This window comes from Procambarus clarkii, chromosome 7, assembly GCF_040958095.1.
Source record: "Procambarus clarkii isolate CNS0578487 chromosome 7, FALCON_Pclarkii_2.0, whole genome shotgun sequence".
Classification (NCBI taxonomy): Eukaryota; Metazoa; Arthropoda; class Malacostraca; order Decapoda; family Cambaridae; genus Procambarus; species Procambarus clarkii.
In genome coordinates, this window is record NC_091156.1 from 28,362,177 (window position 1) to 28,381,067 (window position 18,891).

Sequence of the window (18,891 nt, forward strand, 5' to 3'; positions counted from 1 at the left end):
TCTTTTCTTTCACAGCTCCTACTGTCACCAGAAGAATAACGCCAGCAGTGCCAAAACACTGTGGCATTAGAACTTATGTGTCAGAAATACTGCAAACATGATAGTGTGAGCAGTGTCATGAAGAACATCAGTGTCAGATAAACTGTATACATGGTGGTTGTCATCAACATTGTAATGAAACAAATTACATTGTCAGAAACACTACATGTATTGGGGTAAGACTTTGTCTTGAGCCCATTTCATCATCCTGATTCTTACATCCACATCCTCAACATACTGCGGATGGATGTTTACTCGACTCCTTCAAATAGTGTACTGTCATGTATTTTCTCATCACCCATTGCAGTAACCACCCTTTAATCTGAAGATATATGTATTATCAACTCTTCATGCACTATGGCACCATGGTAACACTCATCTGAAGTACTGTGCATGTATTATTAACACCTCATGCACTATGGCACCATGGTAACAAAGAAAAAGTGTGTTTAAATACAAATTTGGTTTATCATTGATTTTAAAGTCTTGGTATTTATAAATAATATATTGTGTATGTGCTTTTTGTGTTTTTAATATTTTTATTTGATTAATATATTAAGGTTATTAAATTAATTATTTTTCAAGTCTTGATGTAAACAAATTTTATATAAATATTTTCCATTGCAAAACAAAGACACTTTTTCTCTTATAAGAGCTATTGTAAGTGTTGAGAGAGGAGTCTAAAAAATTATCTTTGTTCTGTATAGTAAATTTGGTTTCTTATTTCGGACAGTTAAGATTATATATCAGTGTTCTTAAGGATCAGAACTTATTTATTTGAAGGTATAGCAGATTAAAAAACAGATGCACAAAGTACACTGAAAAGTTACATTCTTTTAAAAATCACGTGCTCACAAATTTACACAAACGATAAACCACATAATGCCCCATTGTGCTGTGGGTATATTTATATTAAGACATTCTTCAGTGTTATGTTTATAATAAGACATCTTACAATGCAGCAAAAAAATATATAATTTTTTTAGAAATGATTCAAAGACATGTGGTAAAATCTTTAAAATAAAACTTGCCACAGTACTTGTTTTACATGGTTACAAGGCTTAAAACACAATAATTTTCTGGCTGGTAACAGCATGTGGAAGAGTACTTGTGTATGTATGCTTTTTTAGTTGACAATTCACAGGACATATTGTACGGTATATTTTAAGTCTAGCATATTTTATAATAAGTGCAATGTGTTACTATTTATGAATCAATACTACCAGTGGACCTGATCAACCAGACTGGGATTCATACACCAGGCTGCGAGCAGCTGCGTCTAACAGCCTGGTTGACCAGTCCAGCAACGAGGGGGACTGGTTAAGGACCGGGATGTTAAGCCCCGAAATCATCAAATGGTGAAGTGGTTTACATATACAATTTTCCATTCTCTTATGTCTTGACAATTCAATTGCTTGACATTCCGGTCTGCCAGTTGACAACAGAGGTAACACTGTAACCTACCTGCTCTCTACTGGCTGTCATGTAGTAAATTGTATTATTTATGCATCCCACAATCTTAATGTTTGGCATTGTTTAACAACATTTTCTCTAGTAATATACAAAAACTCCTGCATTTTAAATGTATGTTAATAAGATTTTTTGTAAGATTTATATTGCATACAAGAAATATTCAGGAGAGTAATAATAATCATTGTCTATAAATTTTCACTAATCAAATTTAGTATATTTCATTAGATAATACTTTGGTATTTTGGATCAAATAACTTTAAAGATCTGTACATTCAAGTAAACTGCACAAATATTTCTTCAAAAGAAAAACCTCATCAGTGTTGACTGTTCAGAAATATTATATCAAAATATCATAAAATAGCATACAATAAATTTATAGAGAAGAAAATCACTGTTAAATATTGTCTATAACTGTTTTCACAAATATCTAACGTTAAATATGAGTTCCCATTCAGAAGACAAGCCATTTCACTGTACAGTCTGTTTAAAACACTTTTCACACAAGTCATATCTAATGAAGCACATGAGGATTCATACAGGAGAGAAACGATATCATTGTTCAGAATGTTTAAAAAACTTTTTACATAAGTCAGATCTAATAGGTCACATGAGGATTCACACTGGAGAGAAACCATATCACTGTTCAGAGTGTCTAAAAAACTTTTCACTAAAATCAAATCTAATAAAACACATGCGGACTCATACAGGAGAGAAACCACATCACTGTTCAGAATGTCTAAAAAGCTTTTTACGTAAATCAGTTCTAATATCACACATGAGGATTCATACAGGGGAGAAACCATATCACTGCTCAGAATGTCTAAAAAACTTTTCACAAAAACCAGATCTAATAAAACACATGAGGATTCATACAGGAGAGAAACCATATCAATGTTCAGAATGTCTAAAAAACTTTAATCGTAAATCAGTTCTAATATTGCACATGAGGATTCATACAGGAGAGAAACCATATCATTGTTCTGAATGTCTAAAAAACTTTTCAAATAAATCATATCTAATAAGACACTTGAGAATTCATACATAAGAGAAACAGAGAAATATGACTTAATGTGTCTAAAAGGCTGCATGTAAATTAAGTTTCATAAGACACAGGAAACTTCATATAGATGAACAGTAGCATTACCTCTAGTGACTACATAATTTAAATTTAGTTATTCTTAACCCCCGGTTGGAGCAGCTATTAATAGCCAACAACACTGTTGTGCGGATGAAAAAAAAAAAATCCTTTTATGATTGTTAAAATGTGTTTCCTGATCATGGAAAAAATACTAATAAAAACGTAGGTGACATTTTTTGGCCGTGATAAGGCAAGGAAGTCTGGCAAGATCCAGGCGTTGAAAAGAGTACACGTCCGGGTCGGTCTCCTCCACCCGAGCCGTCAGGCGGGAATTGCCACAAAGATATTATTACCTAATTATACTCAACATCCTCCCTTCCAGACACCTCGGGCCCAATTGTGATTGGATATGTAATCGTGTCTGGATAAGTAGTAGAATTCTTCCCAAGCACAAAAGATAATATTTTTTATGTCCACAATATGTCCACACAGCGCCTGACAGCTGGGTGGACTGCGCTTCGGATTTGTAGTCTTGAGGTTCTGAGTTCGATCCCCGGTGGAGGCGGAGACAAATGGTCAAAATGTTTCTTTAACCCTGATGCCCCTGTTACCTAGCAGTAAATAGGTACCTGGGAGTTAGACAGCTGCTACGGACTGCTTCCTGGGGGTGTGTAACAAAAAGGAGGCCTGGTCAAGGACCGGGCCTTGGGGACGCTAAGTCCCGAAAATCATCTCAAGATAACCTCAAGATAATAACTTTATGTACAAAAGTACTTAACAATACATTGTTGTTTCACTAGATACTTTAAGGAAAATGCCAAAGAATACTGGTAATTCAGCAACAATATATATGGGTACTCACCAAGTGTCCACATGTTTCTCTACATATAATAATAATAATTTAATAATTATGATGTTGGAATAATGTGTAGGCGAGTATTGTTGTGTTAACTTGGGGTTGAGGCCTAGATGTTGAGGGGGGAGGGTTGGGGTTGGGTTTTTGTTTGGTTAGGTCATGTTATGTTTATTTACCTTTGGTTTAGCTAGGTTTGGTTAGGTTAGGTTTGGTTTAGTTAGCTTTGGTTTAGTTAGCTTTGGTTTAGTTAGCTTTCGTTTGGTTAGCTTTGATTTGATTAGGTTAGGTCCTGTTTGCTTTGGTTTAGTTAGCTTTAGTTAGGTTTGCTTTGATTTAGTTAGGTTTGCTTTGGTTTGGCTAGGTTTGGTTAGGTTAGCTTTGATTAGGTTAGCTGTGGTTAGGTTAAGTTGGGTTTAGTTATGTTAGTTTGGAGATGACGAATCACAGTAACGTGGCTGAAGGCTGAAGGCTGAAGACAGGCTGAAGACTAAACCACACTCTAGTGTGTGGTCTGGTCAACACACTCTAGAAGATGAGGAGATGACGATGTTTCGGTTCGTCCTGGACCATTATCAAGTCGATAATCAGTCTGTCCTGGACCATTATCACAATCGACTTGATAATGGTCCAATACAGACCAAAACGCTGTCATGTCCTCATCTTCTGGTGTTTGGTTTAGTCTTCATATTAGTTTGGGTTTGGTTAGATTATGTTTGATCAGATTTGGTTAGGTTAACATATTCCAGTACAAACTTGTTTCATTGGCATTATAAATTTGTTCAGGAGAGAGATAATCACACTCAAATTTGGACACATTCCTCTGCAACTCTATCCACCACATAGGAGACATTCCAGATTCATCTTCCTTTATAAGCTGAATGCCCTGATAATAGATTATCACAACATGTTTTCTCTTGACTTCACTGCTTGTTGAAGCCCTAAACAATATATTAACTGCATTTCCTGATGCACTAGTAGCAAGATGCAAAAAATGTGCACAGATATGAAACAGTGAGATAGAGGGAGGGTTTTGTCTGCTGCAGGTAAACAAAAACAAACAGTGGCACCACCCCCAACTCGGTGTCTGGCCAGGGAACTACATGAGTTTTTCTCCTGAGTGGAAGTGTGCCGCCTGGGGCCAGATTGCAAATGAATAGATGGAATAAACAAACAATTGATTTCTGATAGCAAGGTCAGGGAGTGTATTTTAATGTCTGACTTTCCTCTGAATTTTTTTTTATTTTTTGCAGTAATATTATTAAATAGTGTATTATGTGCTATAAATAATAAAATGTGTGAACCTTCGCTGTACTCGACAGTATGGTGTGCATATTAGTACAGTGGAACCTCGATTAACGAGTGGCTCTATTTACGAGTTTTTCCAGTAACGAGCAAGCCACTCGCAGCAAATTTGTCTCTATTGACGAGCTCGCCTCTATTAACGAGCAAAACCACATGGTGCTTCCTAGCATCTCGCGGGTTCTCGCAAATTCTCGGACGCCTCCGACGCCAGTGTTGTTGTTGTATCGCACACGACAAGCATCCCTCTGGATTTATTTGAGCTTTTCTTTGGGTTTTTAGTGGTTTTGCGACTACAATGTGTAACACACGATGTCTCCAAAGAAGCTGCTTGCTAAAGATAGTGTTGTCAAGAGGAAGAAAGACACAATTACTGTGGATTTAAAGAAGGAAATTATAGCAAAGCATGAGTGTGGTGTCTGTGTAACTGATCTCACAAGGGAGTATGGCAGGTCCTCATCAACAATTTACACCATTAGTAAGGGAATGAGGAGGTAAGGGAGGATGCTGCCTCTTCCACTGAGATCAGGGAAGTGTTTGGAATGTTTGAAAAGGTGAACGCATTCTTGGAAAAGCTGCCCTGATAAAGCAGTGACAACCCGGTGTGTGAAAATGTTTAATTAATTTATCACTTTGTGATAATTTGAAATGAACTTTGAGTGAAATTCCCAAGAAGAGAGAGTCCGCCTGACTCAGAGGTGGATTCTCCTTCCACAACATAACCCCTCTCCTCCTTCCCACCTCCCCATCGTCTCCCTCAAGCCAGCAACGACTCTTCATAAGGTAAAGTAAATATTAAAACTACAACAAAACATTTATATTTACATGTGCAGTATTATATTTACATAAAAAAAAGTCATACAAGTATGGATGTTTTTGGGAGTGGAACGGATTAAATTTATTTCCTTTATTTTAAATGGGGAAATTTGTTTCTTAAGACGAGTTTTCCAGGTAACGAGCTCGGTGCCAGAACGGATTAAACTCGTTAATAGAGGTTCCACTGTACTTAAATTATTATGTTCATAAAACAATAAGAGAATATTTTTGCTGTTATTACACTATATACACACATGATATATATATAAGTATCTACATGTTTTGTTCACCATAACTGTACAGCTGAGCTTGTATTGTGTCCAAACAACATAGTGGCCACCATACACTATACAAACACACCAGCCAACAGACATCACCACCTCCAACACCAACATTGCTCCTCACAGCATACTGTGTTTTGCTGTTATTACACTATATACACATGTTATATATAAGTATCTACATTTTTGTTCACCATAACAAACCACTAGCTGGTATGGTGAGTCCGAGACAGTAATAGTGGCCGCCACGCACACAGTCAGCTGATGGCGCTTGGTAAGATTCCTCCTCCAAGATTTTGTTTTGCTGTTACACTGTATACACACGTTATATATAAGAATATTCTTATTTTATTCACAATAACCATACCACTAAGCTGGTATGATGTCCAAACAGCATAGTGGCCACCTTCCAGCATACTGTTTTTGCTGTTATTACACTATATACACGTTACATATAAATACAGTGGTACCTCAGCTTACGAATTTAATCCATTCCCAGAGACTGTTTGTAACCCGAAATTTGTAAACTGAAACGAATTTTCCCTTAAGAAATAATGTAAATTAAATTAATTCGTTCCACACTCCCAAAAATATTAACTTCAAAGTAAATTTTATACCTAATTCACCCAAATCTTTAGTACTAAAGTATGTACAAGTTATTGCTTACCTTTATTCATGACTTGTTGGCATATGGAAGATGGTGAGGAGGGGGAAGGAGAAGAGGTGTTAGTGTTTGGAAGGGGAGTTCCCTTCCATTATAACATCAGGCAGTGATGACATCTCTGGGGTACTCTCTCTGGTACGTTTTGCCTGCATACCACTAGGACCTGCTTGTGGCTCACTGCTTGTTTTTCTCACTACAAATTTATCCATAGAGGCTTGTTTTCCCTGCTTTGTAACACTTGTCTGTAGTGAGGCATCACATTGTCATTGAAAAGGTTAAGGCAATGGTTTACTACACCTTGTTCTAGGCAAGTCGTTTCAACAAAAGTTTGCATTTCTTCCCACAGTCTACACCACTTACTAACTGTTGAGGAAGAGACTTTCTGTACTGCCTCCTCCTTCCCTGAAGACTGCCTTTTGTTGCTGCTCCTTGTGAAGGGCTAGGAGTTCTTCGGTGGTCAGTTCTTTGCTGTGTTCCTCCACCAACTCCTCCACATCAGCACCATCCAACTCCAATCCCAATTTCCGGCCCAGAGTAACAATTTCCTCAACAATATGCACTTCAGGTTCAGTCTCAAACTCCTCAAAGTCTAGTTCTGAAACACATTCAGGTTACAAATTTCTCCAGCCAGAGATCATGGTTCTTTGAGTTACTTCTTGCCAATGAGTTTTAAAGCACTACAAATGTTAAAATGATTTTTCTAGAACTCTTTGTGGGTGAGTTTTGTGGAATCAGTCACTTCGAAACATTTTCGGAAAAGTGCCCTTTCATAAAGTTTCTTAAAACTGGATATGATTTTCTGGTCCATTGGCTGAATTTAGGAGTGGTGTTAGGAGGAAAGACCTTTATTTTAACAAAATTAAATTTGTCCGACAGTGCATCTTCCATGCCTGGAAGATAAGCAGGAGCATTGTCGAGGAGAAGCATGGCCATGAGTGGCAAACTTTTCATCTGCAGATATTTTTTATGGCAGGACAAATCAGTTCATTCACAAACTCAGTAAAAAATTGCCTTGTCATCCATGCCATATTATTAGCCCTCTGCATCACACACATTTGGTTATTCTGCACATTATATTTTCTGGAGGGAGCCCCTATGCCTCCCTGGAGCTATCCAGACTGATATGGATATCCCTAACTTTGGCATCCGTCAATGTGGGTAGAGTTTTAGGCGTACCAGGGACCACGAGCCAGAACCTGACGCCCTCAGAGAGGCACGAGGAGCAATGGCCTATAGAAATGCACATGTGATTTTGGAGCATCTATATCAGCCACCAACCAGGACAGGCACCCAGAAAGGTAAGCCCCAAAGAAACCTCTATTGTGGTTAAAAACAACGAAAATAGACAAACGAGTGGACAGGACTCCACAGTTGAAAACGAGCAAACAAGCATGACATCACACAAGCTGCGCCCATGTCTGCACAGCTCCCCCCCTTCCCGGGAAGGGGAAGTCCCATACCCCCACGTGTGTGATCCACCCTACAGTTCTTCGATTGATGGGATACGGCTTGATTGTTGTGGGTCCAGCTCCGGATTCTTGTGGTGCTGTTCTCTGTTTCAGTACTGCTCTTACGGTAGTGTGCAAGCTGGGAGTAATATTCACAGGTACTCGAGCTGCATGTGCTTAGTGTCACCTTCCCTGAGTGCCCTGTAAGTACTGCCCTAGGGGCTTGGGTTCCCTTCCACAAGTCACCTTGGGTCTACCTCTGTTGATCTTTTGCCGCTTGGCGATTGACCGCCCCGAGTGTTTTGGGGGGTTTCCTCCCTGATTTGTCTTGGGGTAAGTGGTAGTTTTTGCACTGGTAAGGAAACAGGGTACTGCATACCTAATTTTCACCTATAACAGCGGCCGGTTCTGTTCCCTCTGGGTACGCTGTCCTCCTCCGAGTTTTTTTTTTTTTTTTTTTTTTTTGTGGTGGGGGGTGTCTGCCTTGGTATTCCTCCCCCTTTATACTAGGTTTGTTTGTGTTTGATGGTAGCCCTTGCTTTGCCCTTGTGAGTGGACATGTCCTAGGGGTTCAGCATTAGCAGTGTTGATTGGTAGCTTATGTGCCTGTTTGCAGTACTCTGCCTGGGATTACCCTTAGCAGACCCAGTCTAGGGGCCCTGGGAAACCCCGTGGGGGGCACTCAGGTTCAATGGATTCCCCTCTCTGAGTCCCCTCTCACTTTTTGTGAGTTTGAGGGTTGCTCTGTCACCTTGTCTCAGGGCGACGCTCATTGTTATTGCCTGCGTCATGCTGCCTGTTGGATCGGTGACACATTCGACCCGGAGTCCTGCGAGCTTTGTTGCTTGTTTATGACTCACTTCACCCAATCTGATGATATTATCTCGGGTGCAGGCGGCTCGAGCGTTGCAGGATAGGTTTAGGTGGTTGCAGTGTGCTAGGTTGGTTGCTTTCCTGGAGGCCTCGTAGGGGCCTCGTAGCCTGGTGGATAGCGTGCAGGACTCGTAATTCTGTGGCGCGGGTTCGATTCCCGCACGAGGCAGAAATAAATGGGCAAAGTTTCTTTCACCCTGAATGCCCCTGTTACCTAGCAGTAAATAGGTACCTGGGTGTTAGTCAGCTGTCATGGGCTGCTTCCTGGGGGTGGAGGCCTGGTCGAGGACCGGGCCGCGGGGACACTAAAGCCCCGAAATCATCTCAAGATAACCTCAAGAAGGCCCCAAGGTTGCCCCTTCTGGCAGGACTGGTTGAGGTAGGGGGTTCCTGCACCTCTTTTCCCCAGTTCAGCTGTTGCTCTGGGTCCTGGCTCGCTTGGAGACTTACCAAGGGTGGGTAGTCCTCTTGGCCCCCATGGTGGCCGGCCCAGCAGTGGTTTCAGGTGCTGCTTGCCCGGTGTCCGAACCCGGTTTTTCCGCAGCTCCACCTCTTTCAGAAGATCGGGCCCAGTCCGTTACGAGACTGGTTCGCTCTTCTCCTTGAGTCTTCGCATTTTGTATTCTTGACTCGAGTTTATCACCATCTGTATAGTGATCAGGTGGCTTCATTGATGGTTTTCCAACTGTGGGCTTCGTCTCGGCGGCAGTGTGAGGTTTCCTGGCGGTCCTTCCATTTTTTTTTATTCTTCTTCATTGTACTTTCCTTTCGGTTCGGGTAGTGTTGTCCTTTCTCTCATGGTGATTCAAGGACCGTCATCTTATGCCAAATTCTTTCACCTCATATTGTGCGGCGGAGTCACTTCAGCTTCCTTTCGGTATAGATGTTACTTCTGCAATGTTTCGCAAGCTGTCTCGTGCTTTGTTTAACCTCCGGCCTGCTCATGCGCCGCCTGAGCCGTACTTGTCTTTGGACAGAGTGCTCTCCTATCTCTCATCTCCTCGGTTTGTTGTGGTCCCTTCGGTTCACGATTGTTTTTCGAGGCCTCTTGTCGGGTTGGGGAGCTTCATGCTCTCCTCCGGCACAGGGGTTTCTGCTCTTTCAGTCGTGGAGATAGGGTTATTCGTCTGCAGCTGTCTCCTTCTTTTCTGGCGAATGAATGAGCTGCTTTCTGGAGGGGTCCTTGGGTTGTTGATGCTTGGTTGGTCAGGCCATTGGTGCATCTTGTGTTGAGTCTGGTTGTGGCCCTCCACCGTTATTTGTCCAGGGATGCGCTTTGGGTTGATCCGATTTCCCCTTCTTCCCTGTTTCTGGTATGGGTCTCTCAAGTCGTCTGCAGGGTTAAGTATAGCAAGCCTGCGGTCCATCCCCGTGCCCGTGACGTTCGTAAGTTTGCCGCTCTTGTTGCCATCTTTGGTAACATGTCCTGGGCTGACATTTGGGCTCGGGGTTTTTGGCGGTCAAATAGGGTCCTGGCTGCATTCTACCTTGTTAATGTTCCTGGGCCTAGTCGGGCCTGTGTCGCTTTGGGTCAGCGGCTGCAGCCTGTATCGACTTCGAGTTGAGATGTGGAGCACCGACCGGCTCCCAGGTAAGTCCCCTTCTTTATTTTTTAGTCCATGGTGAAGTAACTCCGGGGAGCCATAAGGGGCTCCCCCCAGAAAATCAATGTTGAATGTAATGAAATGCCATTTTCTGGGCGAGTCCCGGAGGCTCTCGGGCAACCCTCCCTCCCTCTGGTTAGAGGTTTTCTCTTATTTTGATATCCGGCCTCAGAACTGCAGGGTGGATTGCTGACGCGGGGGTCTGGAGCTTCCCCTTACCCCTCCCGAGGAAGAGGGGAGCTGCGCAAACATGCGGCACGGCTCATGTGATGTTATGTTTGTTTACTTGCTATCAATTAGGGAGGTCTGTCCACTCGTTTGTCTATTTTCGTCATTTTTAACCAGAATTGGGGTTTGTTTTGGGGCACTTACTTTTTTGGGTTCTTGCCCCGGTCGATGGCAGATATAGAAGGATCCAAAATCACTTGTACATTTCTATAGGCCATTGCTCCTCGTGCCTCTCTGAGTGGGGGGCCAGGTTCTGGCTCGTGGTCCCCCGGTAGGCCTAGAACTCCACCCACATCGACTGATATCAATGTTAAGGATATCCATATCCGCCTGGACAGCTCCGGGGAGCCTCCGGGACTCGCCCAGAAAATGGCGTTTCATTACATTCAACGCTGGTTTTATGAAAACCCTTGGATTTTCAGAATGATGCACAAGCAAGGGCTTAATTTTCAAATCGCCACTCGCATTACCACACCACACAAAAGTTAGTCTATCTTTCATAGGCTTGTGTCCAGGCAATAACTTCTTCTCTTGGGTAATGTATGTCCTCTTAGGAAATCTTTTCTAGAATAGTCCTGTCTTGTCACAATTAAACATTTGTTGTGGTGGGTATCCCTCACTCTCTATAAAATCTTTAAATGTGCCAACAAATCTTTCAGGAGCTGGTTTGTCTGAGCTGGCAGCCTCCCCATGCCTCATAACACTATGAATGGTACTTCTTTTTCTAAATTTCTCAAACCATTCCCTGCTCGCCTTAAACTCTCTCATATCTGCATCACTCGTTCCAAGGGTTTTCTTTAACCCTCAAACCGCGCATATCATATATAAATGATATCAGTGACAAAACCGAAACCGCGCACATCATTTATATATGATTTCGTGTCTAGCGCTATAATTTAAACGCCCCGCCTGGGATAGGAGCAGCTATAGTACAGCCACGACCGATAGTTGCCAGATGCCACCTAGAAAAAAAATCCAGGCCAACATTCTTGGGTGCTACAGCGTCAGTATTGAGCAAGCCACCAAGGCTGGCGCACGCAGCACAAGCTCACAGCACCGCTGTTCAGCTTGTGACCACAGCATCGCCTACAAATACCATAATATATATGATACTGCTATTATTTAGCACTGATAGTATTACTGAAGCCCCCTGACTGTGATAAAACTGACCAGGATTCTGATAATAGCAGGATTGTGGTGATATTTAGCGCTGTGCTCCATGGAGGGAGGAGTAAGGCTGTGGGAGGGAGGGTTGTGGCGTCGTCTTCTGACTGTGTGTGGCCACCATTTATTGACTTCACTCACCATACCAGCTTAGTGGTTCGCTATGGTGAACACAAATGTAGATACTTATATATAACGTGTGTATAGTGTGAGATAACAGCGAGAGGAGTAGGTTGGGAGCCGCCATTTTGGTGAGGGAGGAGCGTCGTCTGCACGACTTGGTATGTTGTTTACTGATGGCCACTATGATCTTTGGGCACCATACCAGCTTATTTGTTCAGGTATGGTGAATAAAACAGGTAGATACTTATATATAATGTGTGTATATAGCGTAATAACACCACAAACAATATTGTTGGAGGACAAATATGAGTGCGTCTGGCCTTGAGGGCGGCCGCCGATCAGCTGACTGTGTGAGTAGCTACGTCTTATGGCCTTTACTCACCATACAAGCTTAGATGTACAGTTATGGTGAACAAAACATGTAAATACGTATATATAACGTCTGTGTATAGTGAATAAATACAGAAAGAGTATTGTGGGAGGTGAATGAGGGTGAGGTGATGTTGAGGGAGGGAGTGGCAGTGAGTGGCTCGCTGGTGTTTGGCGATCACTCCTCGTTGCTTTTTGACTCACAAGACCAACTTAGTAGTTCGTTATGGTGTACAAAACATGCAAATACTTATATATAACCTGTGTATATAGTGTAACAACAGCAAAACTATTTGTTTATTGTTTTATGAACATAATAATTGAATCACTAATATGCACACCATAATTTTGAGTACAGCGATGGTTCACACATTTTATAATATAAATATACCACAGTTCACAGTATGGAATAATATTACTGCAAAAAAACTAAGAAAAAATCAGAGACATTGAAATAATTAGGTAATAATATATTTGTGGCAACTGCCGTCTGACAGCTCGGGCGGAGTAGACCTCGTCTGGCGAAGGCTCTGCCAACGCCCCTTTTTTGCCACACTTCCCTACCCTATTGCGGCTAAAATATGCCACCTACGATTTTTTTGTTATTTTTTCCGTGATCAGGGAACAAAAATGAACACTTCTATTAGACGAAAGAATTTTTTGGATTTTTTTTTTTTGTTGCGCCTGTGGGTGTGAATTCCATTTGGGCCCCTAGCGGTTTGAGGGTTAAAAGGTCTTCATGCAATTGCCTTGCTTTCTCATGAATGATGACCTTTGAAATGCTATCACCTCCTAACTCATTGTCGTGTATCCAAATTAATAACAACTTTTCAACATACTCAAGTGTTTGTGTTCTTTGTTTCGTGATTGTTGATACGTCTTTTGCCACTTTAGCACTCATAATGTCCTTTTTCTTAGCAATTACAGTGCATATTGTTGACATAGATTTGTTGTATTGCCTAGCTAGTTCAACAACCCGTGTACCATTTTCATATTTACGAATGATCTCTTGTTTTTCCTCTGCGGTCATCCTCATGTGTTTTCTTGGATTCAACCTTACCACTGACTTTCTTGGGTCCCATGGCGAGATATATAATAAAAACTTTTATGTTCAAATACCCAAAAAATCTGAAAAATACTTTAATTCCTTACAAAGTATTCAAGTGGGACACTGTTTGATTTGTTCATTTCTCAATTCAAGCGTGATTGTCACTAGGCAGGAGGCACTGGTAAACTGAGATGCGATCGCCGTACCACCACACACTAGGTTGGCCATACATGTATCAACAAACTACATTACGTGAGGCAAAGTTTGTAACCCGATTCGGATTTTTTGAAGATTGGGCTCGTAACCCGAAAAGTTTGTAAAGAGGGGTATTCATAAGTCGAGGTATCACTGTAGCTACTATTTTCTTCACCAGAACGAACCACTAATCTGGTATGGTGTGTCCAAACAATAATAGATATCGCAATACACCCTCCAGCTGATGACGCCACCTTCCTCACCTCTCGCCAACATTGCTCCTCCCAGCATACTACGCACATTGTAATTCTCACCACAATGGTGCTATTATCAAAATCCTGGTCACTAAATCCTGTAAATGAATAATTTTGCACAAGTTAATTTTTTAAAGGAACATGAGAAGTTGTTTCAAGATTCTTAGATGGACCAAACAATAAAAGTGTGCTGTGGCTACCTGCCTAGCGCTGTGAAGATCCTGAACAGCATTGTGTTCACCGATATCTGAACATTGTACATCTTTATCACAGTCGGGCTATTCTGTAATACTATCATCACTAAATAATAGCAGTTACAAATATATTTTAACATTTTTAAATGAACTTATGACAAGGTGAACAGCAGTGCTGTTAGCTCATGTTGCTTGTGCCAGCCTTGGTTGTTCACTTAGTACTGAAGTCTTCACACCCGGGAAATGTTATCTTGAGATGATTTTGGGGCTTAGCGTCCCTGTGGCCCAGTCCTCGACCAGGCCTTCTTTTTGTTACACCCCCCCAGGAAGCAGCCCATAGCTGCTGTCTAAATCCCAGGTATCTATTTACTGCTAGGTAACAGGGGCATCAGGATGAAAGAAACATTTTGCCTAATTGTCTCCGCCTTCACCGGGGATCAAATTCGGAAGCTCAGGACTATTAATTCGAAGCGCTGTCCACTGAGCTGTAGGGTGGTGCACACAATTTTTATTTTTTTTAATAGCATCTGTTTACTAGAGCTCTGAGGAAGCTGATGTGAACCCTGTGAGGTTGTGAGACTTTTAACCCTGGTGCTGCGCCACTTTTATTGTGGCAATCTGGTGGTTTCTTGCCTGATTTCACCAAATACATGTAACATTTCAACAGTTATGTCCACAAGATGAAAGAAAAATTTCTTTGTCCACTTTACACTTTTCCAAACACACACACAGTCACCAACCATAATGTTGCATTCATCTATCAATCTCATATTTATATTGTATCAATGACACAATCTTGCTTATACAATTTTCTGGCTCTTCCAAATTTCAATTTGCCACTCAAACATTTCACCAGCGTGAATAATTGTTAATATATTTACTTCACATCTGTCTTTCCAACACACTGATAAAATCTTGTCACATTTTCTGAGTTGACAATCACCCACTTCAATACTAGTATCAAAAACTGGCATTTCTTTCCTGTGTGTCTTTACAGTGCCACACATTCCCATTTTATGTTCAAGCAGGAACTTTGTTAGCAAGGGGCTCGTGTAATAATTGTCAGTGTACAAAATGTGCCCCATGTTCAGCAGTGGTTCCATAAGCATCTTCACCACACTGCCAGAAAACCCATGAGGATCTTGAGCGGGTATGTCTATGTCTGTACTGGAATATAATACAATATCCATCACCATTCTGGTTTCACAGTCGCACAGTGCAAAGAATTTGAGGTCAAAACGGTGCCATTTCGAAGGGATGTACTGTTTGAAAAGAAGACATTATTTAAAAACTAGAGATTGATCAGTGACAACATTGTCTTGAAACAAAGTAATCACAAAATTTTCCTTATATCTCTGAACACTTTTCGCACTTTCCAAAGTTGATAATTTTGATTAACATTTTCAAGATTTTCAAGGTGTAGGCACCGTAGTAGTATTGTGAATCTGTCTCATGACATGTACTTGTTGAACAAAGGGTTGGAACAGCACAGTCTTTGGTCTGTATGTACAATAATCATTAATACTATAATCCTGTATATTGTGTCATATGGTGTTAATGGTTCATAAGCATACACAGAGCTAAGAACACATACAATTCAGCCTCAGTGATGTACTTCCATCGTGTCATACATGAAGCAGATAATAAGCCACCTGCAATAAGTTGCAATGCATACTTGCTGGTTTCATCAACAAGATGCCGCATGAATGGCTCATCAAAATAAGCCATAAAATATTTACTTTCACTCATAACTTTACCTGTAAGGGAAAGTGGGTGCAACACCAACATCAGTATCATCAAATTGTGGTTTGTCTGGTACAAAATTATCACAGATAATTCACCCCCACAAACTACAGGTTCATTTTCTTGCACTAACTCACTGTTGGTCAAGAGATGAAGCTCTTCTATCTTGTATACTAGTAAGGAAAGTAGGTGTCGATGTGATACTGTCATCATTGGTGGAGACACGGCAACACTTGGCAGGGACTGCTGCTGCAACAGCAAATATCTGCCTAGTGATACCACCAGGGAAGCCACTAACACTGTTTATCTATGCTACTTGTATCAGAAGCATCGTCACTGAACCCAGAAAATGATTCATCTATAGTATATCTTAAAAAATTGAAGATGACACAGTTTAAGTCTCTTATGTTAGGGACTCTAAATCATCCTATAGATTGGTTTTCTTCTAAAATAACCTTTCCTGCCTCTACATTTTACAGATACTGTCTTGTCGAGGACTCTCATACACAACATACCCAGCATGAACTTTATTCCTGGCTTTGTTGCTGTTGAAACAATTCTTCCCTTTCACAATACTGTACGTACTTAAATGCTTCAACTTTCTAAACAAATGTGATCTAACTTAAGCTTTGCCCTTGTTGCTTTTTCATACCCCCTTTTCTTATTCTTTGATTTGATATCGTCCTCTTTTTCTTATATTTATCCTATTCTTACCTAATTCTTATATTCATCCTGTTCTTACCTTATTCTTACACACATCCTATTCTTGCATTCATCATATTCTTACATTCATCCTATTCTTACATTCATTCTATTCATACCTCATTCTTACATTCATCTTATTCTTACCTTTCTCTTACATGCCCCTTACCTCACTCTCTTACCTTATATTTGCCTGCACCTTCCACTCCTCTTTTACATGGAATGAAACATCGTTTCTTCACTTTCTGATGTGTAGTTTGGTCATCATATCTTCAACAACATTATTGTGACTCTGTGTCTACATTAGGCTACTGTTCGGGTCAACCAACCACCCTCACTGGAGTTGTTGTTTGGGTGTCCTGGCTGGAGTTAGGAGAAAGAGATCTTTACACTAGTGGAGGTAAACAATAGTGGAGGTAAACAAATGTATTGCAAGACTGATGGCTTTATTGATCAAATAATTAGTGTAATAACAACCTGCAATAATACAAGCCATATACTAATCAATACACATATACAGTTTAAGCACCGTATATAACAATAAGCAGTTTAACAATACACAATAGTTTAACAATAAGCAAGTAGTTTTAATAATAGGCAATAATAATAAGCAATTCCAGTTTTTAGCACGCACTATAACAATAAGCAACTGCCCATGCCTAAAGCTAGCTCAAACAGAAATTAAGCTAAAAATTACATTCTACCAACCCGTATACAAGCTCGATGCAACTGACCTGACGATCAAAACAATAGTGGTCGAGCAAGCATCTGGCCTGTATTAGCTCTGCCCCCGATATGGTAGGGGGGGGGCTACGTAGGTATATCTTGAGGTTATCCTGAGATGATTTCGGGGCTTAGTGTCCCCGTGGCCCGGTCCTTGACCAGGCCTCCAACCCCAGGAAGCAGTCCATGACAGCTGACTAATGCCCAGGTACCTATTTACTGTTAGGTAACAGGGGCATCAGAGTGAAAGAACCTCTGCCCATTGTCTCTCGCTGGCGCCCGGGACCACAGGATCACGCGTCTAGTGTTCTGTCCGCTCAGCCCCTGGCTCCCTTTTATGACATTTGACATTTGGTATGACATTTTTACTACACCAGTATAGAAGAATGTGCAGTAGGACTCGCCTGTTAAAAAGGAGGATACAGTTTAAGGGAGACCCTTTTGAAGTGTATAACCCAGGAGAGAGACATAGAAACAGCAGTGTTAAATGTTGAAAAACAGCCTGGAACTTTACAAGACATAAATGAACTATCGAGAGATATGTATGAAACATGTGTATATGAATCATTATTGGAACCGGGCGGACAGTCACAGATGTGCTATGAGCTGTCTCGTCCACTTGGTTTTGGGCAAGGTTGGGAACAGTCTGGTCGTCGCTTGTGTGACGTGTGGCGATCTCCTACAATAACTATAAGTGCATTGTACCTCAATACAGATTATAGTGGTGCTTTTTCTCTGTATTAGTGATAGGCAGTTTTAAAACTAAGTTTATTTATAGAACCCTGTGTGTAGGTGGTGTTATGGGTTATTTTGATTCTTTCACTGAGATTTCTGTAACACATGGTCTATACCCCCCCCCCCCCCATCAATTGTGATTCCCATTTGTAAAGTGGCTAAATGTCAGGATCTTGTACTGCTAAAATCTATGCTACCTTTGTAGTTACCAAGAAAGTGTGGAGTAGGGGGGCGACCTTTAGTCCCAGTTTGTGTGGATCCAATAGTCAATTCACTGCTAAGGCTTATGGTTTGGGAGGTATCCCACTTTATGATCTCAAGAATCCTGTGATGTACCCAAGTTCCCATCCATCCATATCTATCCAGTGTAAAATAATCCTGCATTGTTCAATAAAACCTTGTTGTGACATTGTATCCCAAGGTGTATTTCTTGTCCCATGTAGAATATGAATGATAGTTTCAGCTTCAGCACTTTTGCTGAGAACATACATACATACATACACACACACACACACACACACATATATATATATATATATATATATATATATATATATATATATATATATATATATATATATATATATAATATACCAGCACCCCAACCACTGCCTTCTGAAGCCCATAAGCAATCCAGCTGGGATTGCCCCATTGCCGACCAAGAAGCTGCGACAACACCACATGACACTGCCCGACTTAGAGCTGTAGCAGCTCCCCATGCAGGTGATTTCCTATTACCAACCCCAATGTCAGCAACCGGCACCCATCTCACACCGCAGGCCCTCCGAATTGCCGTGGCTCTCCGCCTCGCTGCCCCAATCCACACCGAATACAGGTTTATTTGCGGCGAGGCAGAGGCCGACAGGTATGGACGGTATGGCCTTCTCTGCCAAAGGACAAGAGGACGGCATGCAAGACACGGCGAGGTCAATGACATTAAGAGAAGCCTTACCACAGCCGGTTGTCCAGCAGAGAGAGAGCC

The 18,891-nt window shown here is 41.3% G+C and overlaps 1 long non-coding RNA gene across 1 annotated transcript in view; it reads left to right on the forward strand.

The window, feature by feature from the left end:
- The window catches only part of LOC138357332 (uncharacterized), a 201,856-nt gene extending 183,533 nt beyond the window's left edge, over positions 1–18,323 (forward strand). The window contains exon 3 of the long non-coding RNA XR_011224931.1: positions 16–18,323. This is a non-coding gene — a long non-coding RNA (uncharacterized lncRNA). The remainder of the gene's footprint in view (positions 1–15) is intronic.
- The last annotated feature ends 568 nt before the right edge of the window (positions 18,324–18,891 follow it).